This window comes from Dermacentor variabilis, chromosome 11, assembly GCF_050947875.1.
Source record: "Dermacentor variabilis isolate Ectoservices chromosome 11, ASM5094787v1, whole genome shotgun sequence".
NCBI classification, from domain to species: domain Eukaryota; kingdom Metazoa; phylum Arthropoda; class Arachnida; order Ixodida; family Ixodidae; genus Dermacentor; species Dermacentor variabilis.
The window spans coordinates 13,866,999-13,890,198 of NC_134578.1; positions in this window are offsets into that span (position 1 = coordinate 13,866,999).

The window sequence follows — 23,200 nt, forward strand, 5'->3', positions numbered from 1 at the left end:
TGTTGCCAATTCACAAATGCAAGCAATAACCACTTTAGAAACGACATTTATAAACATTGGTTTGAATTTTACAATTCCTGAAATTCCTTCTCTCGGAGCGTTCTCTTTCGGTTAATGTTGCAAGTATGCTTGTTCAGGCGTTGAACAGTTTACAATGATTTCAAAAATGCTTTTCAGTTAAATTTCCATTCATTCTGTTATTTTCTATTCCACTGATTCCACATAATTATTTCAGTTGTTTTCTTAGAATTAATAATCACCTTCCAATTCCATCCGAATCTCGGAGAATCTCCAATAGGGTATTTGCCATTAACAGAAAGCAAACAAACAAACATTACAGTAAATATTTTTAAAAAGCGTGGTTTGTCAACAAATCACTCGTTTACATAAGATACTCCGATTGCTTCTTTTATTTATTTATTTTCTTCGCAATAGCCCGGTGCATGAAGAACTGGCCATGCACTGCTCTGGAGAACGTCGGTTGTCATCGACTGGAGGCCGACTTGCGCACATTTTTACCAAAAAAAAAAAAAGAAGACGAAGAAAAACATTCGCCTCAGTAGCACGTTGCCCTCTTCAGTACTTCTGCAGTGCGACATAAAATTTTATTGCGCGGCAAGTGTAGGAGTGCAGCACGGGTTAGGACAGTGTACACCCTGGTGCAGAAGTTGTGCCACGCGATTGCAGTTCGGCGTGCGCTTTAAGACCAGACGAACCCAGCGCCGGGAATATGGAAGCAGACGGCAAAGCTATTTTTGGCCGGGAGCTACATGCATGCGCGATTAACCATTCGAGTTTGGGTCAGCGAGCAGCGACACTTTGAGCTTGAAAGAGAGAAAGCGTAGAGATTTTTTTTTTTACGGTAAGCTAGAGAGGGAGAAACTGGCGATGCCATTGTTGTACACACGGCAATGCCGTTCTGTGGTGGCGTCGGATAGGAGTCTTTCTCGGATAGCGAAGTTTGGGCGTCTCGGTATGTCATTACCAAACGCAAGTTTGTAGAGAAGAAGACAAAATAGCCGAGACAGAGTGCTAGTGACTTCCGATACCATTTGGTTTCTACGGTTGACGAGCGAAGTTATTGAAGCTGAGATTCAAGACTTGGGTCAGATTGTGTGAGCACCCTTCCTCTGTGCTTTTGAGTGATAGACAGGTTGAATTTCCTATAAGATGGTGCAAACCTGCATGCAACGGGCTGGTTTGTTTCCAGCAATATCAAGCGTTTCGCCGATAACTGCTGCCAGGAATGAAATGCTGTTGAGAGGTAGCCCTCAGTCTTGATTTTTCTGCCCTCTGCTCCGCGTACCTTCGCTTGGAGCACCGTCTTAGTAACATGAATACATTTCTTCTGTACAGCAGTGTTCCGTCTATAAGAATGGTTCATTCTTTACTAAAACATCGTGCAAAATGCGAACTTTTCGGCATCGCATGTAAAACCTTTTATGATTTTTTCTTTGACTAAGCCATAAGAATTTGCGCTTGGTAGTGCAATTGTATCAAGCTAGGACAGTACCGGCAACCGCTGTAGTTGGTGTGAAAAAACATGAAAATTTAACGCGCTGTTCGAATGTAAACGACGTGAATCTTCTTTGAGTTAGCGACGTGGCAACAGTATCGGACAATACGATGAACAGTCTTGTCGCGTGTGTCTGTTAGCAGTCTGCGTCACGAATACGATGTACGATGCTTGTCGCGGGAACAAATGTTGATGAGAGATCTATGTGCAGATGCCTGCGACACATATCTAAATGAGTTTACGGATCCATAACGCTTTGTCTGAGGGGAACATGCATTCTGGAGCAACGAAAAAGAATCGACCCGTCTTGTTCAACAGACAACGTTGGCATTGCGTACGTAGGTACAACTGAGTATGCGACCATTCATGGCCCATCCCCGCAGAATAGATGTACCGGTATGACACAAGGGATGTGAAGGCTTAAATGTAGTTAAATACGTGGCATACGTTTCTGTGCACACACATCTCGTCAACATTCTTCCCGCGACAGACATCATACATTGCATCCGCACTACATCGACAGATAACAGCTACAGGAGGCAAGTATTGAAGTTAAAATTAAATTCCGCGATTTTACGTTCCAAAACCACAATATGATCACGAGGCACGCCGTAGTGGGGGACTCCAGATTCCTTTTCACTACCAGGAATTCTGTGACGTGAACACACTGCAAGGTACATAGACGTTTTTAGAGCGATTGCTCTGCTACTCCAGGTACAAAGCCAGAAAGCCCCTGGTTCCGTGAATCTGACGTTCAAGCTCAGCCAAGGTCAAACTGGTACTTAGCCTGCCTAATGCGTTGCGGAGTGCAAACGAACAGCAGCTCAAGGTCGTTCTTTGCTGCCGCCACCGCAAGAGGCGCTGGCTGCGCCCAAGTTCACTATACCTTGGTGGCGCAACCCACCGCACCGTTCTCAAGGGGACGCTCATAACATCCATCCATCCATTCACTGCGCATTCGCGCCGAGAGCAGCTGTGGGCTGTGGTGCGATTGTAGATGTTGTAGTCGCTGCTACAGCAAAAAGCGAAATCTCTACAAACCAACGGTCTCGTCCTTTGCCGAAGCAAGCAAAACCGAGCTATCGCTCGACAAACTTGGTTTAACAGCGTTCAACGGCGGCAATTTTTTTTTTCCATTTCGCCGCCATCGACATGCGGCCGCCGCGGCCGGGATTCGAACCTGCGCCCTCTGGCATAGTAGCGCAACGTCACTATATATGCAACTACGGCGAGTAGGTGGCGAGTGTACACCCTTGTCATGCGCTGCTGCACCTACATCGCTAACTCGGGCCATAAAATGCGATCTTGCTGCAAAATTTGGGCGCGATATTTTTTTCTGCGATTTTAAGGGAAGACCGCACGGTTCCGTATTGAATTTTGATTGAGATCAGCGCAGCAAGCAGAAATGGACCAAACACATGCGCTGTCCTTTCAGCGGATCTTTAAAATGCGCGTGGAGAACATGCCACTCACGTGATTACCCTGTTTTACTCTCGATTCTGAGTGAAATCGAAGTGTAAGATATTTCGTAGAGCTCTGTATAAATTGTGCGCCCACGTGTACCGCGTATCATTCGGGCGTGCAGGACGGTTTTTTTTTTTTTGTGCGGAAGAACACGTTTCTAGGCTATATGCGATAAGTGACAATAAATAAGAACAATCTCGCGTCAAACACGCGTCCGCGAGAGGAATCTCTACGCATATGCTTACTGTGCCATTACCGTGTACGTGTGTATTTGCTTTGTCTATTTGGTGCAAGAATCTGCTTATTTACCACATTCTTAAATTCTCACTTCAAAGTTCTTCATTGCACGTCAGTCACGTTCTCGATGCCTGCGCACAATCTTGCCCCACGGCGATAGGCTAATACTAGGACCACTTACAAACAACTAAAGTTCAACAACTGACACAATAAGATTTCAACAAAGCCAGATATTGCAATTAATTATAATTATGGGGCTTTACGTGCCAAAACCACGACCTCATTATGGCGCACGCCGTAGTGGGAGACTCCCGAGACTTAGACCATCCGAGGTTCTTTAACGTGCAGCGAAATTAAGTACACGGGTGTTTTCGCATTTATTGCAATTAAATGCAAGGAAACGAAAGAACATACCACACATTATCAGTAACAAAGAAAAAAAGAAAATTAAAACGTAGCTAACAGAAGTCGAGGTCCTTCAAACCTTAAACTTATTAATAGCAGGACCTATCACTTGAAAATAAAAAAACGCAGATCATACATGATCCACAATTGTTGCATAGGCATTAAAAACAAAATTATCGTCTGTATAATTTTCCCTAATGCGTTGATAACAATAAAGAATAATCAAAACAAACTTTCAATTTTGTTTGTGCGTGCGCGCTCTCCTAAGCCCTCCCAACCTCTCTCTACCACGTGACCAACTTCGCCCGCTTCACAGACGTACTCTTTTTTTCCACTTTCACACTTCTAATTCCCACGCATTAAAAAAACGACGACATCGTGAGAAGACGGCGGCCCATGGTAGAGAGCGTATCTGGATTCGATTGGCTGACGAGCGTCGGCTGCTTGCTTCTGTTCACAGCATGCGATTGGAGAGAGAGAGAGAGAGAGAGAGAGAAGATAGATTCTCAGCCGTAGGCGCCACTGCGACTGCAGGAAACAGACGGGCAAGAGGAAAGAAAGTAGAGGTCCTCAAAATCTCGGTGCAGTGCTTTGTACGACCTTCGGTTGCTGTGACGTATACGTGGAGTAACAAATTGTGTAACTGCGCGCGTACCCGATGCCAAGACACAATCTGATGGCCCACACGAGGTGCTATAGCCTTGAACGGGAAGTGTTTCGGCCAAGAGAAAAATGAAACTCCGTTTGCCGGTAATGGGTACTCCCCACTTTCGTCGCTTGTTGCAGTAACGGTCTCTTTTTTTTTATCCGTTTCGTTGGTTTTTCTTGGTCTCTGCGGGTGGTTGTTTCGTGACAGTTATGAGTGATCATTTCACGTATTCGCTGCCTCGTTGGTTCCTTTTATCGAGCGCTTGTTTGCGCTCTTCCTCATTCTTTAGGTCACCCGCTGATTTTCTTTCTCGAAGGTTTTCTGCAACTCACCGTCCGTTGTCGTCGTTAGATGACTATTCAATTTATTTATTTATTTATTTATTTATTTATTTATTTACCTACCTACCAAACTAATCTACTTACTACTTGCCTACTTACTAACCTAACCTACCAAACTAACCTACTTACTACTTACCTACTTACTAACCTCATCATCATCATCATCATCAGCCTGGTTACGCCCACTGCAGGGCAAAGGCCTCTCCCATACTTCTCCAACAACCCCGGTCATGTACTAATTGTGGCCATGCCGTCCCTGCAAACTTCTTAATCTCATCCGCCCACCTAACTTTCTGCCGCCCCCTGCTACGCTTCCCTTCCCTTGGAATCCATTCCGTAACCCTTAATGACCATCGGTTATCTTCCCTCCTCATTACATGTCCTGCCCATGCCCATTTCTTTTTCTTGATTTCAACTAAGATGTCATTAACTCGCGTTTGTTCCCTCACTTAATCTGCTCTTTTCTTATCCCTTAACGTTACACCGATCATTCTTCCTTCCATAGCTCGTTGCGTCGTCCTCAATTTAAGTAGAACCCTTTTCGTAAGCCTCCAGGTTTCTGCCCTTAGGTGAGTACTGGTAAGAAGCAGCTGTTATACACTTTTCTCTTGAGGGATAATGACAACCTGCTGTTCATGATCTGAGAATGCCTGACAAACGCACCCCAGCCCATTCTTATTCTTCTGGTTATTTCAGTCTCATGATCCGGATCCGCGGTCACTAACTGCCCCAAGTGGATGTATTCCAGACAAACAGACAGACAGACAGACAGACAGACAGAGCAAAAAATGAATTGAAAGCAATATGCGCATCAAGCTCATGGCTATTGCAGCTCTGCACGACAAAAAAAAGAAAAAAATTGAAATCCAGACAGCACGATGCGACGCGCGACCCTATACGCGTAGTGCGCGTCGATGGACGCGCCACTGGTGGCGCCCTTGGGCAGAACACACGGGAGAGGATCCAGCCGCGCGTCGTAGTTTGCTGTGTCGTTGATAGTGCTCCGTTTTATTCACGTTTTCAGAGCAAAATAGGCAACACCCTTCGCATGTATGGGGTGGCCAAAGCTTCAAGGAACGTCGAAGAAGAATTTTTGCGCGGTGGGGGGCTCAAATACCGGCGAAAACGTGCCGGCGATACGGTTCTAATCATTCCCTGAAAGCCTCATCAGTGGGAGCAACAGTAGCAATGGATCGTCGCTTCGGCGGGAAATTTCTTGTTCTCATCCTTTCCTTTGTCACTTCGGTGTTTTTTTTCCCACTCGATCGTAGTTAGACGCGTAAGCGACGAAGTTCTTCTGCAGTGCAGCATGCGGTTTAAAGGCATTTCGCTAATGTTTGGAATGCCGTTTGCCGCTTATATTGTTTTCCGCTTCTTTACCGCGTTGCGCTAGCTAGGCAGCACGACTGCACGAGTGCATTGTGTTATATGTTAAAGCTACTGAAGTTTGCAAGAACTGAAATTGTTGGTTTTATGTGGCCCGGAAAATCCTCGCACCAGCTGTCGCGCACTTCATGTCTTTACATCTATTTTATGCGTGGCTTCGCACATGTTTAACTGTTGCTAGTTGCTTTATGCATAACTCTTGTTGATTCTTTTGAGCTGCAAGGTTTTCACCCTGCGTCGTTTGCAAAGGGTATAAATTACGCTGTGTCTTATCGAAATGATACCAAGGAAGTGCTTCTTTAACGGGTTTATTCTTTTCGCCCGAGGGCATCTTAGATATTGTTTTTTTAAGTGTTTTAGGGCGAGAATTGCTAATAGTTGCTGCATATGGTATTTTTGTCCCATTTCTCGCTGAAAAGTTCGCGTCGCGTTTGGGAAGTTATCACACCTCGATGCTGCCTAAGCAAACTCAACACGTCGAGCGATTTGTTTGATTCACAACGTAGTCCCTCTTGCATGTGAATTTTGTACTCAACTGAATTCTTTCTTATTATGCCTACGCTGCAGAGGACTAGACCCGGCCTTGCCGCCAGCGTTCATGATCTACTCTGACTGGCGCTGCTCTGCCTTTAAATGTATCATGTGGCACCTTTTCTTTTTTCTTTTCTTTATTTGTTTCCATTGCTAACACATAGTAACATTAAAAAAGTACTGAAAAGTTAGTCAGACTTTAGTTTCGTACGTTTCCAAGCAGCTCCCTTGAGGAATTTAAAATTGCAAGAACTGCAGCGGGAACGGCAGTTCATCGGCGGTACAGCGCTAACACGCGCTCTTATTAACCAGCGCGATTGGTGACTTCGTTGACTAGTGCACGCGTTTCCATCAATAAATTCGTAATTACTCTTCTTGAGGCGACTTTGACTGCACTTATTCGGCGATGTCACATGCATTTATCGGCAGAAAAATTATAACGGAATATGCAGACATCGCACCGTGCGGATTTGTATGATATAAGTCTGCACTAACGACGGGTGCTTATTATTGAGGCACAGAAGCAGCATTGCGGTAAGAGTAGAATAAAAAAAACACGATCGAGGCATCGCATTAGTCAACGAAATTTATCGGCTAGTTCAGAAGAGCTCCACTTCATGTAAATGGGGTTCACGGCGCTTGTCTGCGGGACGCACCTGGCACGTATGTGGACCATGTTGTCCCAAACACCGGTATCATCGTGTTCATACCTGCTCCCACAGAGGTCAGCGTCTTTCCTACAGCTATCACCGCAGAAGAAGCAGTCTGGCGCCCGAACAAAGGAGAAATCGCAGCCGCGAACTTCAGCCATCCTTGCTGCAAAGGGCTGTCTGCTACTGCTCCCGCAAGTACTGTTGGAAACGCCCGCTAGGTGGCTATCAGTGGCGCCTCTATAGGCGGTGCACGAGGCGTATACAGATGCGTCAAATTTATGCACTTTACTCCACGTTGATCAAAGCCCCATTCTACGCAGAGAGGTGTGCTTTGTAGGGATCGTAGTTTAAAAGAAAGTGGCCACCACGAAAGTCGGTGCGAACAGTGGAAGCGGTTTCAAAAGTTTCGCTTTATCTTTCACAGTTGCTCCCCAAAAGCATTTGGCGACCACAGTTTTCACTACGTTGTTTATCGGCTTCTGAGCCATTTCGTGATGGCGAAAAAAATAAAAACAGCCAGACGTAGATTGGTTTCGAAACCTACTGTAAACCACTATATGAAAGCTAAGCCTCGCTTAATGACCTAGAACCATTTCGACACTTCGTTTTGTTCTTTACTGTTCTTTAATTGTGTTCTTCTTTTTCTCAAGAATAATGCGGAGAGTGGAACGGAAAGAACTGACGAACGCGGATGCGTTATGTGCCTCTTCACTACACAACGCCTTATAAGGTCATTGACAAACTCGTCTTGATGGGCTATGGTTAACACGCTGTCGCATTTTTGTTTTTCTCTTTAGCTTCCCCGAACTTGCATCCTGAACAACGCTTCTGTGACCCACGCGTTCTAAACACGGTCATTATTCCCGCTAACTCTTCCCTAGTAGTTAGCCCATGGCGTGAAGATGAAGTCAGTTTGAGCTTGGTTTCGTTTTTTTTTTTTTGTGTGTGTGTGTGTGTGTGTGTGTGTGTGTGTGTGTGTGTGTGTGTGTGTGTGTGTGTGTGTGTGTGTGTGTGTGTGTGTGTGTGTGTGTGTGTAATAATATTTGGGGTTTTACGTGCCAAAACCACTTTCTGATTATGAGGCACGCCGTAGTGGAGGACTCCGGAAATTTTGACCACCTGGGGTTCTTTAACGTGCGCCTAAATCTAAGCACACGGGTGTTTTCGCATTTCGCCCCCATCGAAATGCGGCCGCCGGTGTGTGTGTGTGTGTGTGTTTGTGTGTTTGTGTGTGTGTGTGTGTGTGTGTGTGTGTGTGTGTGTGTGTGTGTGTGTGTGTGTGTGTGTGTGTGTGTGTGTGTGTGTGTGTGTGTGTGTGTGTGTGTGTGTGTGTGTGTGTGTGCGCGCGTGCGTGCGCGCGGTTAAGATTAATAAGTCTGCGAGTATTTTGCTTCCATGAACCTTTACAATGCAGAACTGTAACGATTACCCTAGAACTACTGCATCGTTAAAACTGTAGCTACAGTTATTAGTGTCCTGTTAAAAAAGAACATGTCTAATACATGATATATATAATATATATCACTTACGAAACAGTATTTACGAATGTGATAGGGCGGTTCTGTTATTCGGCGTTGCGTTTTTGCTTTAATATTGCGGGACCAGTCTTCGACGCTCCATAATAGTTTTTTTTTCAAGGTATCTTTAGTTTCTGTGTCACGGAGTAGGCAGAAATGATTTGCTAAGACTATTACCTAGTACCTAGCATGAGTGTATTAATATGCGCAGTGTCGCAAGTCAGTAACATACATTTATCCTACAAGAAGTAGGCAGATCAGCCTAAATCATACTCAAGAATTCACGTCTAAATAACAGTTTGAAGGTGAAACTTGCCAAGGTTGACGACTGTCCGTGTTGGTATAACATATTAGAGGTTGGATTGCGCAACATTTTGACGAGGCACACAGAAGAGAAACACACCCACCACAGAGCGCTACTTGCAACTATCGTTTTATTCCCTTGTCAGTGGAATAAATACAGGAAGATACTCAGGGGGGGGGAGGGCGGTAGCGACAAAAAAACACATAAACAAAAAAAAATTGTTTTGACAAACATGGCCATCTACCAATGCCAAGCCGGCTTTGTCATGTGATCGTTTTTGCTGCACTCGACATCACCAAAAAAAGGAACCAGGATACGAAATTTCAGATTAGCGCGTGAGTAAATCTAATTCCTTTGCACTAAGGGAGACTGAGGGCGTGCTCACGCACATACTTCCCAAACGCGCAATGTCAGCGGCTTCGATTATCTCTCGCGTTATTTGGCTGCCATCTTTGCCCACAATCTTACAATTCTTAAAGAATGGCCGACATCCGCAATCTCTACAGTGTATCCCAAGGTGTCCTGCGACTGTTTTTGAAACGTTATAATCATGTTCCTTTATAATCTTTCGTTTAAACATCGTCCAGTCTGTCCGATGTACTTTCTGCCGCACTGAAGTGGAATGGAATATACCACTCCCTCCGTGCAGTCGACGAGCTTCTTTCTGTGTTGTGTTTTACAGCCTCGTTTCTGTGTGGCACCTGGGTTTACCTTTGCACACACGCTCAGCATGCTCAGCAAAACAGCAAAAAGGGTCATAAACGTCAGCTTGTTTTTTCTTTTTTTACGAGAGCCAAATAACACGCATAAATAAAAGGTATTCGAGTACGCGAATATTGAGCGTAGGAAAACATTGACCATGCACAAAGATAAAGAGAGAGAAAAAAGCAAAAAGATAAAGCAGAGAAAAATTGCATAAGAACCTCCGCGAGGGGACCCACACACAAACCTATATCACACGCAGTGTATATCGAAATGGTAAATAAAACGAATTAAACCTATTTAAATTGCGGAATTTAACGTCGCGGGAAAGAAGCGGGCTACGAGAGACAATAATTGAAGGCTCCGACCTAATTTCGACCACCTGAGATTTTTCAAGGTGCACTTGACTCTGAAGGGCACTTTTTCTCCTCTTTTTCCACTTATCCCCATTGCCAAACGCGAGCGAGAGTTGAACCAGCGATCTGATAAGCAACAGAACGCCATGACCACAGAGCGATTGCGGTCAGTGTCCTTTCATCGTGCTGTGAAGTTTAAATGGGATCACGATGATGATAGTAGTGATGACATTTATCATTTAGGTAACTACGCACTCCAACAGTTACAATTACGTTTAGAGTCATCTGAATATGACCCAAAGAAAGGCTGCAGATTTTGTTGTTTTTGTTGTTAGTGTTGTTGCTTTTTTTAATCTCTTAACTGGTTTCAGTATTCGTCATCATCAATTGCCATCTGATATTCGCTCGATTCTAAAAAGTTTTTTTTTCGCGAACTATTCAACAGCGACATATCTATAAATCACGTTTTCTTTGAATGCCGATATGTCATTCGACGATCGTCCAAGTTCTTTTTGACCCACCACTTGCTTCAGACTAAAAATAAAACAAAAAAACTCGCTATTTCGCGCACAGCGACACCCCATTGTCTCCAGTGCGTCACGTGACAAACACCCCCCTGCAGAAAACAACTTATCTGCAATGCTGCTGGCAGCTTACGTTCCGAGCAGACGCAGCAAATCTGTCACCTCTCGCCACCAGAGTGGCACAGACGGCACGTGCAAGATGGAATACGACAAAAGCAGGCAGAACAACGTCTTTCTGGAAACCTCGACACCATTTTTTCTCTCGTTTTCTTGGGCTCAGCCCGACGAGCAGCCTTTGTACACGCCCTGAGCCTGTCACGTGCTCCTGTAACGTCCACTTTTTCGCTCCTCTTTTTGTGATTTGCGCGGAAGCAAACATGTTTCCGGAAACGAACGCTCTACTGGGAGAGCTGTTGACAGAACGGTCCTACCAAACCCATCGGCGACGAAGCGGCGTCGACGCAGTCGTCCGTTTGGAAGGACGCGCCTTTCACCCCTTTTTCTCTCTCCCCTTTTCCTTGTTCCCGTTTTTGTTCCCCCGTTTCGGGAGGACCTCCCTTCGACGCACCGATCCAGAGACAGCAAGACGGCCACTTCCGAAGCCGAGATATAGAGAGAAACTCGGCGTTTCAAGGCCACGGCTTTGCGCCGCGGATCAATATATGCCTGCGTGACCTTGAATTCCCTATTGGCGGGGGAGAAGGGGAAGGCAGTCGAAGGGATGGGGCGTAGGGAAGAAATGTGCGCAGGCACACGTGCATATCTATTCGCGCGTCTTCTTTATCTCTTCTTATGCCGCTAGTGGTGTCGCCATAGTTTGCTTGACGTATCTCGTAGTTCGCGCCACGCTTCCCTACTTCCCTTTTAATACTTCTCTTACTTATATTTATCTTTTTCGTGTTCACTCATTGCATTCTACATAGGCATATCTTTTTTTCGCGGCAGGCGCGCAAGAATTTCGAGTTCCTCCTGGTGGCAGTTGCCAGCTACCGCTTCCGTAGTTTTTCTCCTCTCCCTCTCTCTCTCTCTCTCTCTCTGATCGTTATTGGTTGAGAAAGTAAACGTAGTAATGGTAATAATACCGATAACCACAATAGTAGCCAGTGCGTGGCAACAAGCTTGATATCGCTTATTCTCTATCTTGCTGTCCTTCTACCATCTTCGACGCCTATTTTTCTTTTAATTCCCGGCTCCTGGTCTCCCACTTCACTTCAATCTTCTCTATTTCCCCACAACGTCGCGGGACGAATTCAAAAAAAGGTGAAAATAACTTTCCCGGACGCACCCGTACACTCAAAGGCGAAAAAAAAAGAAACAGATCCGTCTACGCGTCCGCCATTTGTTTCTCTTTAGCTCAGGGAGTTTGCAGCAAACGACCTCCCTTCCCCGCCTCCCATCATCCCTATTTCCCTCGCCATTCTTGCGGCATCTCTGCCCCCTATATAGGTCGCAGATCCCCCAGCGTCCCGCCGGGGTCCCCCGCCTCTCCCTAGATTCACCTCCCCTTTCACCCACATCCACAAATAAACGACGCCATCTCCCTTTCCACCTTCGCTATGGAGTCGATGCTTGGCCCGGAGTCTTTTTTTTTTCTTTGTCGAGTGGCGCCACCTGGGTGCTATTTTGAGACGCCGTGGCGTCGGCGCGTACGCTCTGTTGCGCTTCATAACCGCACGGCGTTATTAGTTCGGTGCAGCACAGTCTCGGCGCTGAGACTCGTGACTGATGCCCGGTCGCCGTGCAGTGAAAGACGACGCTGCGCGAAGCTCGCAGAACCTCCGATGGTAAAAGTCCTTCAGCAGTGTGTTCAATGAGGCTAGTTGGTTCATCTTCAGAATAAAAACAGGAACAGCGCAACACAGGACAAGCGAGTAAAGAACACAGGACAGAACGCTCTGTCGTGTGCTCAGTTGTGACATCATCTGAGTGAAATGTGGCTGCGAAGATACAATTGGTTCTGCATTCCGATCTAACGTGCAAGTTTTTTTTTTTTGCTCATATACTGTGCACCGCCAAAAGTAACAGCGTGTCAAAAAGGCACGTCTTGACATCTATGTCGCATGACATGTTATATCGCATGATGATTTACATCAAGATTTTTTTTCTTAAATCCTTTGGAGAACGTTTAAGTTTCTTCTTTTGTGCTCGTAGGCGCGGCTATGATTGTTTTGGCCGCTACGTAAATACCTTACGCAAGCACGTATTATATTCGCAATTAACACCATGAAAGAAAAAAAAACGGCGTGTAGCGCAACAAGGGTTTTTCTGGCACGACATATTAAAAAAAATTTTTTCAATGCTGCCAGTTTACTTAGCACGTCAGTCCATGTTTTATGTTTTGTGTACTGTTTGTGCGTGTCAAAGCCGGCAATCAAGAAAAAAAAACACGTGTGGCAAACTGAATAGGATACCTGACTTTGAATGAAGAAGTCGCAGGTTCGAAGCTCATTGTCGCTAATTTACAATTTAAAACCATGTAATTTCTTTCCGTTTCGCTGATTTACTTTTATTAATACAGCATTTTCTTTACGCGGTGAAAGTGTTGTCACGCGTCACCGACGGTTTTCCTCAGCGATTCGACGTAGAAATGAGTACGCATGTAAACAAAAAAAAACATTTGACATGCACCTGACAGTAGCACGTAGCTACAAAGTAGCTACGAGGGTCCCTTGGAAGGAAGGTTTCGCGGTAACTCAGGTCGTAGAGCAATCGAACCCGAGTTCGATCTCCAAACCAGAAAGAGTTCTACTCCTGCGAAGCCAGTCTGGTAAACCTTAGGTGTTTCCTTTGTAGCTTCGTGGTATTGTCAGATGGATGTCTTTTTTTTTTCTCTTCCTCTTTTATGGACTCAGTAACTTTCGTCTAGTCGGCTGCAGAACGCAGGTTTATGTATAAATACTGACAGACTGGCAATCACGTCTCGAGAACCTCTACAGAAAAGGAACTGTTATCACTCTGTTATCCCTGGCATGAACTGTTATCAAACAGTTGAAGCCCTAGGGCTGCCCGTAAAAGCATAAGTTGTCCAATGATAAAAGCGAACATATGAACATATCATTTGTGAAGACGGTACGCCAATAGCAAACGGTTCTTACGGACGAAAAACTTTGCGAGTTCGGCTCGAGATGCTGTCTTCTTCATAATTCGCCTGTGACATGAAGCAACTGCCAGAAATGAAGCGTTGTTACGGCCTTTCATATATACAGGGTGTTTCAGCTAACTTTAGCTAGAGTTTAAAAATATGCCGGTGCACTAATAGACGATGCGACCAAATGCATGTTGCTCACTTTCTATGTAGCGTGTCACGCTATTTTTTTTTATTTTGCTTAATGGTGTAATTAGTCAAGAATAATTAACCAACTTTTGAAGCAACGAAGTTGGGAAAAATATTCCGACTAGAATGTTGCAGAGGGGTTCGCAAAACGTTTGAATAAACAATTTCTGTCTTTCTATTTATTAAGTATTGGTGTTTTTCAGCTTACTGCGGATGTCCGCGAAGTACAAAAAAAAGAACACCACGTGACATGCCCGCTTGCTCATCGTGATTGCAGCTCTCTCAAACGTTTCTCGTGCAAACGAATATAGCATCTAGCAGGGCTATGCTACCGTGCTACCGCTTAAAAGGCGACAGGGCAGTGACGTAGGTGTTGGCTGCGCGATTTACGCCACCGTGCGACACCATACGGCGCGCGCGCGCGCGTGTGTGTGTGTGTGGTAATTAAGGCCCGTAAAGATAGCAGTACTGTGTTTAGTGGAAATATAATATGCCACGACGAGGCAGTTGTTCGTAGAATGGTACTAACGAACGCAACGGGATGGTTCCAGATACCGCTACCCCGTACTATAAAGTAGTAGCCCCACTAACCGTTGCATTGAGGTCACGCGCATCACTAACACTATAGCACTGCAGACCACAAATACGTAGCAGTAGCAGTTCGGTTGCGCGTACTAAGGCTACGTATAATTTACATAGTGGTATACCGTTGCGCGCTAGCGTGAATAGTAGTCGCACCTGCAACAGCAATCTCCAAACAAATATGCACTGCTATATATAGTAGCCGTACGCAGCACAACTATGCACCATTGCATAGTACTGTTACATATTAGCGTACCACCCGTAAAAGTATTACCTACCACTGGGCTTCAGTGCACTACATAGTAGTGGTACAGTGTTGCGTAGTAGTGGTAGTACTACGCGCTATATACACTGTAATCCGAAATGTATACAATTCTACTATGTGGTGCATATATGCGCCGCATAGTAGCAGCGTATATATTACGGATTACATATGCACCGCATAGTAGGAGTGTATACATTAGGGATTACAGTCTATATAGTGCGTAGTACTACCACTGCGAGCGGTGCATAGCGGTACCATTAACGTAATAATGTGGCTCTAAGTGACACACTATCAGAAAAATCCTATACGCCCTTTACTGTAATCCTATGTTCCTGCATGTATGATTTATATATAGGAACAAACTAGGGTTACGGTGCGGGGCACATTGGATTTCCCGATAAGGCACTGTGTAGGGTAGCAAACCGGACATGCGTCTGGTGGACCTCCCTACCTTTCCTTACTTCCTTATCCTCCTCCTCCTCCGATAGGGCACTACGCTCTGCCACTACACAGTAGCGATTGGTACCCGAAACTCCCTCTACTGCGTGTCCCTAGACATGATACCTCAATGTACGCTTACCACTCACACCAGCCGTCTTTCGCAGCAGCAACGTGATGTCGCGGCCATTGCATAACGCGCGCGCCCGCTTCTCCACTCGCTGCACGGAATCCGTGACGCCTCCGAAAGGGATAGCGCCCAGCAGCACTCGCTCTACGGGTACGGGTTCTGCTCCCGAAAGGGGTCGTCGATGTCGAAACGCGATACAAAAGCCAGCAGAGGGGAACTCAAAGTTGACGCCTTGTTTATGCGGGTGTAGTGGTATAGGCACTGGAGCCCGCTGTTGTTGCGTCTGCTGCTGTTGCTGGCCGCGCAGGAGGGAAAAGAACAAGATCCCGCGGAGTGATGCCCGCGACGCACTCTCCCATCACCAGCCTCACCTCGCACGCATTTATCCATTTCCCACTTACGCGGCCTAGGCGACTCTCTTTCCTTGAATAAATAAGAGCCTTCCCTCCCGGGCGGACGCGATCCAAAACGGGCGTTTCGTTGTTGGTAGATTCTTTCGCACTTTCGGCGCGCAAAGTTGAGTGCTCTGCGCGGAGTTGTGTAACTCGAATGCATAGCGGGGGAATGCTCAGCGCAGAACAGTTCGTCGTCGGGGTGAATATTTCGATCGCTCGCTGCCGACTGGCGGCTTGCGACACTTGCAAGCTGTATACGTCACTCTCTCTCCGAGAAGTGTCCTTTCAAGCGCGATGCTTCGTTCCTCAACTCTTCGGTTCGTCAAGGTGCAAGCCTTCCTTCTTAACAACGTAAGCCTCTGCGTCGCGCGATCGTGTGTTTGTGTTCGCGGGTGTTTGTGCGAGTGTTTGTGCGGGTGTTTGTGCGGGTGTTTGTGCGGGTGTTTGTGCGGGTGTTTGTGCGGGTGTTTGAGTGTTTGTGTGTTTGTGTGTCCTCCAGATAGGCACAGGTCATGTGTCTGGATCTGTGTGGGTTCTCGGCTTTTGCGTGCGTTCCGACCCTCATTCACATTTGGAACTTCAACTTACGGCTTAAGTTACCGATCGGCACTTAACAAATTGAGTGCACCTCGTACGTAAGTTATGCTTAGTCTCCGCTGAATTTAAGAGTAACCATTTCGGTACTTGTGAAGTTTAATCTATCAATCTACCTTAATTTTATAGTTGTCCTCAGTGTGTACTTTAAAGTCTTGTATCTAGCTTGCTGACTTAGCTATGCTGTCGTTTTCATAAACGGCCGGTTCTACTACTATCTAATATGGTGTCTCTGGTAGCTCTTTTATTGCTTTGAGACGTCGAATCCCATCAGTCAATCAATCAATTATGGCCGAATCATGTCAGACCGGCTCGTACGGCCATGGAGACTCATATATTAAACAAAAAAGGAGTGGTGATCAATCCGCTTGGTGCCTAACTACAACATAATCCCGTTTATCGGCAAGACCTCAAGTAATGCTGTTAGACAAGCCATGTGATTGCTGAGTTTCGGATTCACGTAACCAGTACAGAATAAGATGAGACAAAAAGTGAAGACGCAGACACCACAGATGTCTTTGTCATCTTTTTGCGTCACGCTTGATTTCGCGCGTGTAACATTGGTCGAGGACTGCAGAACGTTGACGTAATGAGAGAGTTACGAAACGGTAAGCCTTAGAGAGTCGGCTGTTGCTAAGTGCCGCCGGCTCAGTATCCCAGGATTGAGTTAACTGCGATCGCGGACTACAAAACATGGGGAAAATGACCCATATAAGCACGCGAGACGCAAAGCACCCTTTCGGGAAGCAGTCTTTCGAAGCCAAGTAGTCGGCCCGAGGGAAGGGATTCGGCATTCTTTGAAGTCGGGTTCACTCTCGGGAGCGCTGCTTATTCCGAGCAGAAACCCAGGAAGTCCAGCCTTAGGGCGGTGTATGGGAAGCTAGAGTGCTTTAGTGGTGACCGAGAAAGAACCTCGTCCACTAAGCTTCGCGAGAAAAATAACTACGAAATCTTCAATCCCCTAGATGTGAGATGATGCGAAGGCCGAAATGTACACTGACGCAAGATGTATTCGTGAAGTTCCCTGATTCCGTGAGCTACGCGCAGGAGGCGCAAAGCATGTAGAGTGCTTCTGGGACGAGACATGTCTGAAAACTAAAAATAAAGGGGGGGGGGGGGGGGGAGGTGGCGTGGTCAGTCGACTGTAGTTAATACGTTCGTTAATTTGTTTACCAACGCTGTGACACTGCCAAACCTCTTTTGAGGGAATTGTTGCGAATGTGCATACAAACACTAGGGCTGTTTGTAAGGGAGGGCATTCTCTATCATTTAAGTTAAAGATAAAACTCGGCAGAAAACACGAGGAGAATATGTGAAAAGAATCCATCCACACAATCACGAGAAAAACAAGTCACGAGCGACTACAGTCTTAATTTTCGCACGGTCCCAGTATATTTGGGGAATAAAACACACACTTTAGCTTTTAGACCGACCCGGGCTGAGGTAGAATAGAACTGCGAAGCTTTCTGAGAAACGCCCATACGGTTCTTTTTCTTTCTAGTTTTCTTTTCTCTTGCAGTAATATTCTTAGTCTACTTCCCCAAATTCGCGGTTTATGTCATGTTTCTAGCCATTTTTTTACTACGGCGTTTTTCTTTCTAATAAAACAATCCGGTAGGACCCGTAGCTCACGATTAACGTCGGCGTTACTGCTATTACTACTGAAGCGATGAAGCGACACACCGTTCTGCCACAGCTGTAACGCGTCATGTATGAGGCCTGTACTGCAGCCGGGCTCCTCTGTCGCTCTGGACACGCTGCGCCATCTATCGGTGCCGCCGCGAAGTCCGTGCGTGGTGCGCGTGTGTATATTCAGACGAGATGATTTGGATATGTATGATACGGGTTCAATTCTCTCCAGCACCGGAGAAATATCCATTTATATTTTTTTTTTGCCTTTGGAGAGCGACACATACCTAGTGACACATACCAAGCAACCCGAAAAGTTGGCGCGAAAGATGCTCATTTAGCAGCGGCACATTCCCAGCGTCATATACCCCAAGTTGGCCCAACAGTTGGTCTCTAACACGGCTCCCTCGGCACAGCCGCCCTATGCCCTACCCATTACACCGTGGGCTACCCAGGCAGTGACAAAGGTTTGCGAAAAAAATGTTAGATACATGGAAACAGCCCGGAAATTGCGTGAAGTAGCCCAAGAATGCTACTTGTATTAACAGGACTTGAAGAACCGGTACCGGTAAGTATCTGAGTGCGAGTCTATTTCAGGCATGCATTTACACATACATGGCCGACGAGAAGGGCGAGAAAAGTGACGTAGAAACTCCTCTGGGTGTTGTCTAAGTAAACGTAAGCATTGTGCCACTTGCTCAAATCCACGCAGGCCGGTGTCATTATCACCGTTACGAAACTTCATCCCGCCAACACAAACGACCGCGCTGCGGCGACACGAACTGGCGCGGACGGTGAGGCAAGGTGCGTTGATAACGCAAGCAAAGTATTGTAGGTGGCGGCACCCGCTACGCTGATGATGGGCCTTTCACAATAAGCCACTATCACTCCTCCTTGACCCGCCGTGGTTGCTCAGTGGCTATGGTGTTGGGCTGCTGAGCACGAGGTCGCGGAATCGAATCCCGGCCACGGCGGCCGCATTTCGATGGGGGCGAAATGCGAAAACACCCGTGTGCTTAGATTTAGGTGCACGTTAAAGAACCCCAGGCGGTCAAAATTTCCGGAGTCCTCCACTACGGCGTGCCTCATAATCAGAAAGTGGTTTTGGCACGTAAAACCCCAAATATTATTATTATTATCGCTCCTTAGTGGCTTATCCATCCACGTCGAACCACTATGAACCGTGATCAAACGTACTGTGGCGGCGGCGGCTGCACATGGCACGACAGCGTGGACCATATCTTGAAAGCAATCTGCGATGCGGACAGAGAAGTGCCAACTGCTGATAGCTCCACGCGCTCTGTTTTCGCCGCTTTGCGTTTAAGAGAGATTCGCGGGCCCGTATATTGAAAGCAATCTGTGAAAGGGTCAGGGCGCGGCGTGTGCTGAGCGCTTCGTTAGCGCAGTGCTCTCGCCGCTTCGGTCGCGTTGAAGCGACAGGCAGCACGAAGGTAAAGTCGCTCGCTGCTGCGCGCTCTATCATGAAAGCGATCGCCTTTCGAGGCGGACGGACGGACGATACTTATCGATGGGCAATCATAAATGCTTACGCATTTCAGACACCCGCATCTAACCTGGTTCCCCAAACACAGCAGCCCATGCTGTATCCTCTCCACCACGATCACGGGTTGGACTGCAATGGATTAATCCTCACCGGTACCACGCACGCGCGGTGCAATCTCGGAGGCCACGCAACAAAAGGAGGGAGACTTCGAGCGCGCGACGCCAGATGGCACAGCGCGTCCATAAGAAAGTGCGAGGGAGGAACCCAGCTGCAGTACGTGGCTCGTACATCGGAAGGAACACAGGGCGCGCTGTCGATACCATGACAGGCCAACAACACTGAATTCTGAAGGCGCGTTGTGCCCCATCGACATCACAGCCGTGCGACACTGCGCGATGGCAAAGGCGACGGTGCGATCCACCGTGTGATGGGCGTGATCATGCAGCATCGGAACGTTGGCTGGCCGACATCGGGTAAGCCAAGCCAAGCCGCTGGCCAAAGCGAGCGAGTACATCCAGAACGTCCAGTTTTGCGAGTCAGGTCATTCAAGGGCTTGGGAAAGTGCCGTTTCAAGTTGCTATTGCTGTGGAGTCCACAATTTTTTTTCTAAACCTGGATACCAATATTTAGTCGTGAGCGAATCCGGAAGCGTACGCATTTGGGGCGGTCGGTTCACGAATTCACCATAAAACATCGCAATATCAATACAACAAGCTCTCGTTATAGCGAATTCGTTAGGACAAGAAATAAGCTTTGTCAGAAACGGTATTTTGTTATAAACAGTACTTAGGACTAGAGTACACTTTCAACGAGGTTATATTTAGAATAAAACGATTTCTTCATAACCAGAGGCCACTGCACTGACTTCATCGTAAACAATATTTAAGCGGATTTCGCACTTGTTGTTTCGCGCTGTAGATAGCCCAACGATTTACGGCGTGCCCAGCAAAATTTAAAATTTATTTCATTGTGTGCGATGTTTTATTTTAGTGGCGTTTGTCATATCGAGGTTGGAATGCAGTTTCTTCGTCAGCACCTTCGCTCACGATTTAATGTCATCGGCACTATTCTCATTACCGTCACAGCATAAATCCACTCAATAACAGCGCACAGCAGCATAACGTGGGACTGTGTTCCTCACTGCAGTTCATGCAGCATCCACGGATTGAAAACGCAATTCTCATACGCGTGGACAGACAGAACGTGACCTTATCTTATTGTGGCTTATAATAACCTGTCCTTTGCAAGTTTCGCATCGGAATAGCACGTTATAAGAACCCAGCACTGGTGAAATAGTTTATTTCTTTCTCTCTTACATTTTTCTGTCGGTAAGTTTATTTTCTTCAAACTTTCTCGCCGCAAGGACGAAATTGGCTCGCCAAGACCCCGCAAATATGAAATCGCGAGCGCACGCGAACACGTCTGGAACGAAATAAAAAAAAAATAAAAGGATGTCGGACGCCGCGTTTTCGTAAGTCGTAACATGCCGGTTGCCTTTTCGCTACGAAAGGCGCGACGCGTGCTGCGGCACTTTTATTAGAGACAGCGCAGTACCGTGCAGTGGTGTTTGAGCTATGTGATGCGCACAGGACACTGTCGATGCGCAGCTCAAAGACGTCTCAAAACGCTGCAGTTATCTCACTTTGACATTCCTTCCACAGATTGCAAAATGTAGGCAATCAAAGCTTCGTTCGAATACTGGCCGCGTACGCGCGACCGTCGACGCGTTTTGACCGTTCTGTCCCGATGTTTCAGGTAGCTGGCTTCTCCGCAGTAATATTCTTTGCGAGGAGAAGCGCACTTGTGTAATTATCTGCTTTTCACAGTCGACCGTTCGCATATTTCAAATATTTCACGTATGCATGCAACATAGAACGCTACCATGTTAACGGGGAACAGTCGTCGTCATTGTGGGAATCTTGTAAATCTCCTGCAGGACAACGGGTTCTAGCTCCCAGTCATCTCTAGCACCTCACCCTACTGTGAACCGAGATCATCCTGTATTCAAAAATTTCAAAACACCACTTGTTCATTTGCTGTCTCCTCGACCGCGCCTTGCTACTAGGGGCACTCATTCGGTTTTTCTAGTAGACCACGTGTTAATGTTCCACGCAACCCACGGCCTGCTCAACTCTGCCTCTTCGTCTCTAGTCGGTGGCACCATCTTTATCTCGCTTGGTTAATGTTACGCCCAAAATTTTCTGTGCATCGCTCGACAACGCACGCCTCACGACCGTCTATAGACTGCCCACGGAGAAACGAGAAAAGGATTCCGCAGCCCGATACTTCGTACGTCGTATGTAGGCGACAACGAACGTCGATGAGCAGTGCGTTAAATTGAAATCAAATTATTTGGTGTCGCAACCCAAACATTCGCGCGAGGCTGTGAAGGACGCCGTAGATGGGTTATCTGGGGTTAATGTCGACCACCTGGGTGTCTTGAGCGCGTAGCTTAATCTAACGTTCCACGTAAGAGAACCTAAGCGATGATGGTCATTCTCGCTTACAAGAGGTCCTAGGACCATGGTCAAATGCTTCGCAAGCTCAGAAAACGACACACGCGTGGCTACAGCGAGTGACTGTAAAGAGTGACGATAGTGAGTGACGGTAAAGAGTGACGATAGTGATTGACTGTAAAGAGTGACTGTAAAGAGTGACGGCAGTGAGTGACTGCAGTTTCCATGTGCACCTCCGGACGAAGCGATACCCCCAGCGTTTTCTCTCCTTTTCTCCTACTATTCAGGAAGGAGAGGATATAAACACTCGGAGATTCAAGAACAGAAGTAAAAAGAAAAGAAAGAACAAGTTGACAAATGTGGCCCGGACTGAGGCTCCCTGCTCATTAATTCGTTTTATCAGCAGAACTTTATCGAACAGGAGAATACTGAGAAGCGCGGCACAGGACAAAAGTAGAGGAGTTGCAGACCAGAGGGCTAACAACCAAACGCTTCATTTACAGAAGTGGCATATAAGGACATCGGGAAGGTTGCCCATAAAAATGGAAATGAAATATCAGTAGGACCGATAGCCCACTTCTTTTGTCGACGAGGAGAGGAAGGGGGAGCCGACGCACACGGCACCACGTGTCAAAATGCTGAAGGTCTCGCAAAATCTCGCGTGTGAGCTGTTCTCGGTGCCGTTTAGCTATTTTACACTTATCAAAGGGTGGGAATGCATCTGCACCTCTCTCAACGGGCAGCAAGACGATTGTGCGGGGAGCCTTTATGTGAAGCTCGTGTTTACAGGCGGTCGTTGACACAACTTCCCGTGTGGTCAATTAACAGTGCTTGCATGCTGGTGGATTTCATACGCAACCTGCGTGCGACATTCAACAAAACGACAAACGAGCACCTTCAAACAGGGCTGTTTTATGTTTCATTCTTAATTATTCTTCCTGCATGATCCACTAAATTTGCTAGGGCGCGCTAAGGATTACCTTGACTCGAGCCTTAGCCGCGACTTGCATACGCTGTGGCACACGTTCTGTACATATATGGGGATAAAGTAAATCCTATAGATCTTGAAGCCTGTGATAACTGGATCTGCCTTTTAAATGTTTTTTCACTGACTAACGCTGCAGCACCGCTTCGCATGACGTCGACCGGATAGCAAGACGATATCTGCCTGTCAACCTGCGCTGAATGGCTTTGTTCTACAGAGTTATTCGCCGAGTAGAACAAAGCCACTGTGCTCCCAGCCCACAGTCGGACGCGTCGATCGACACAATAACTGGAAGTGATGGATCGAACATCTGGAGGACTGTACTCGACGAAAGCATTTCTTTGGTGCTCCTGAAACTGCTGT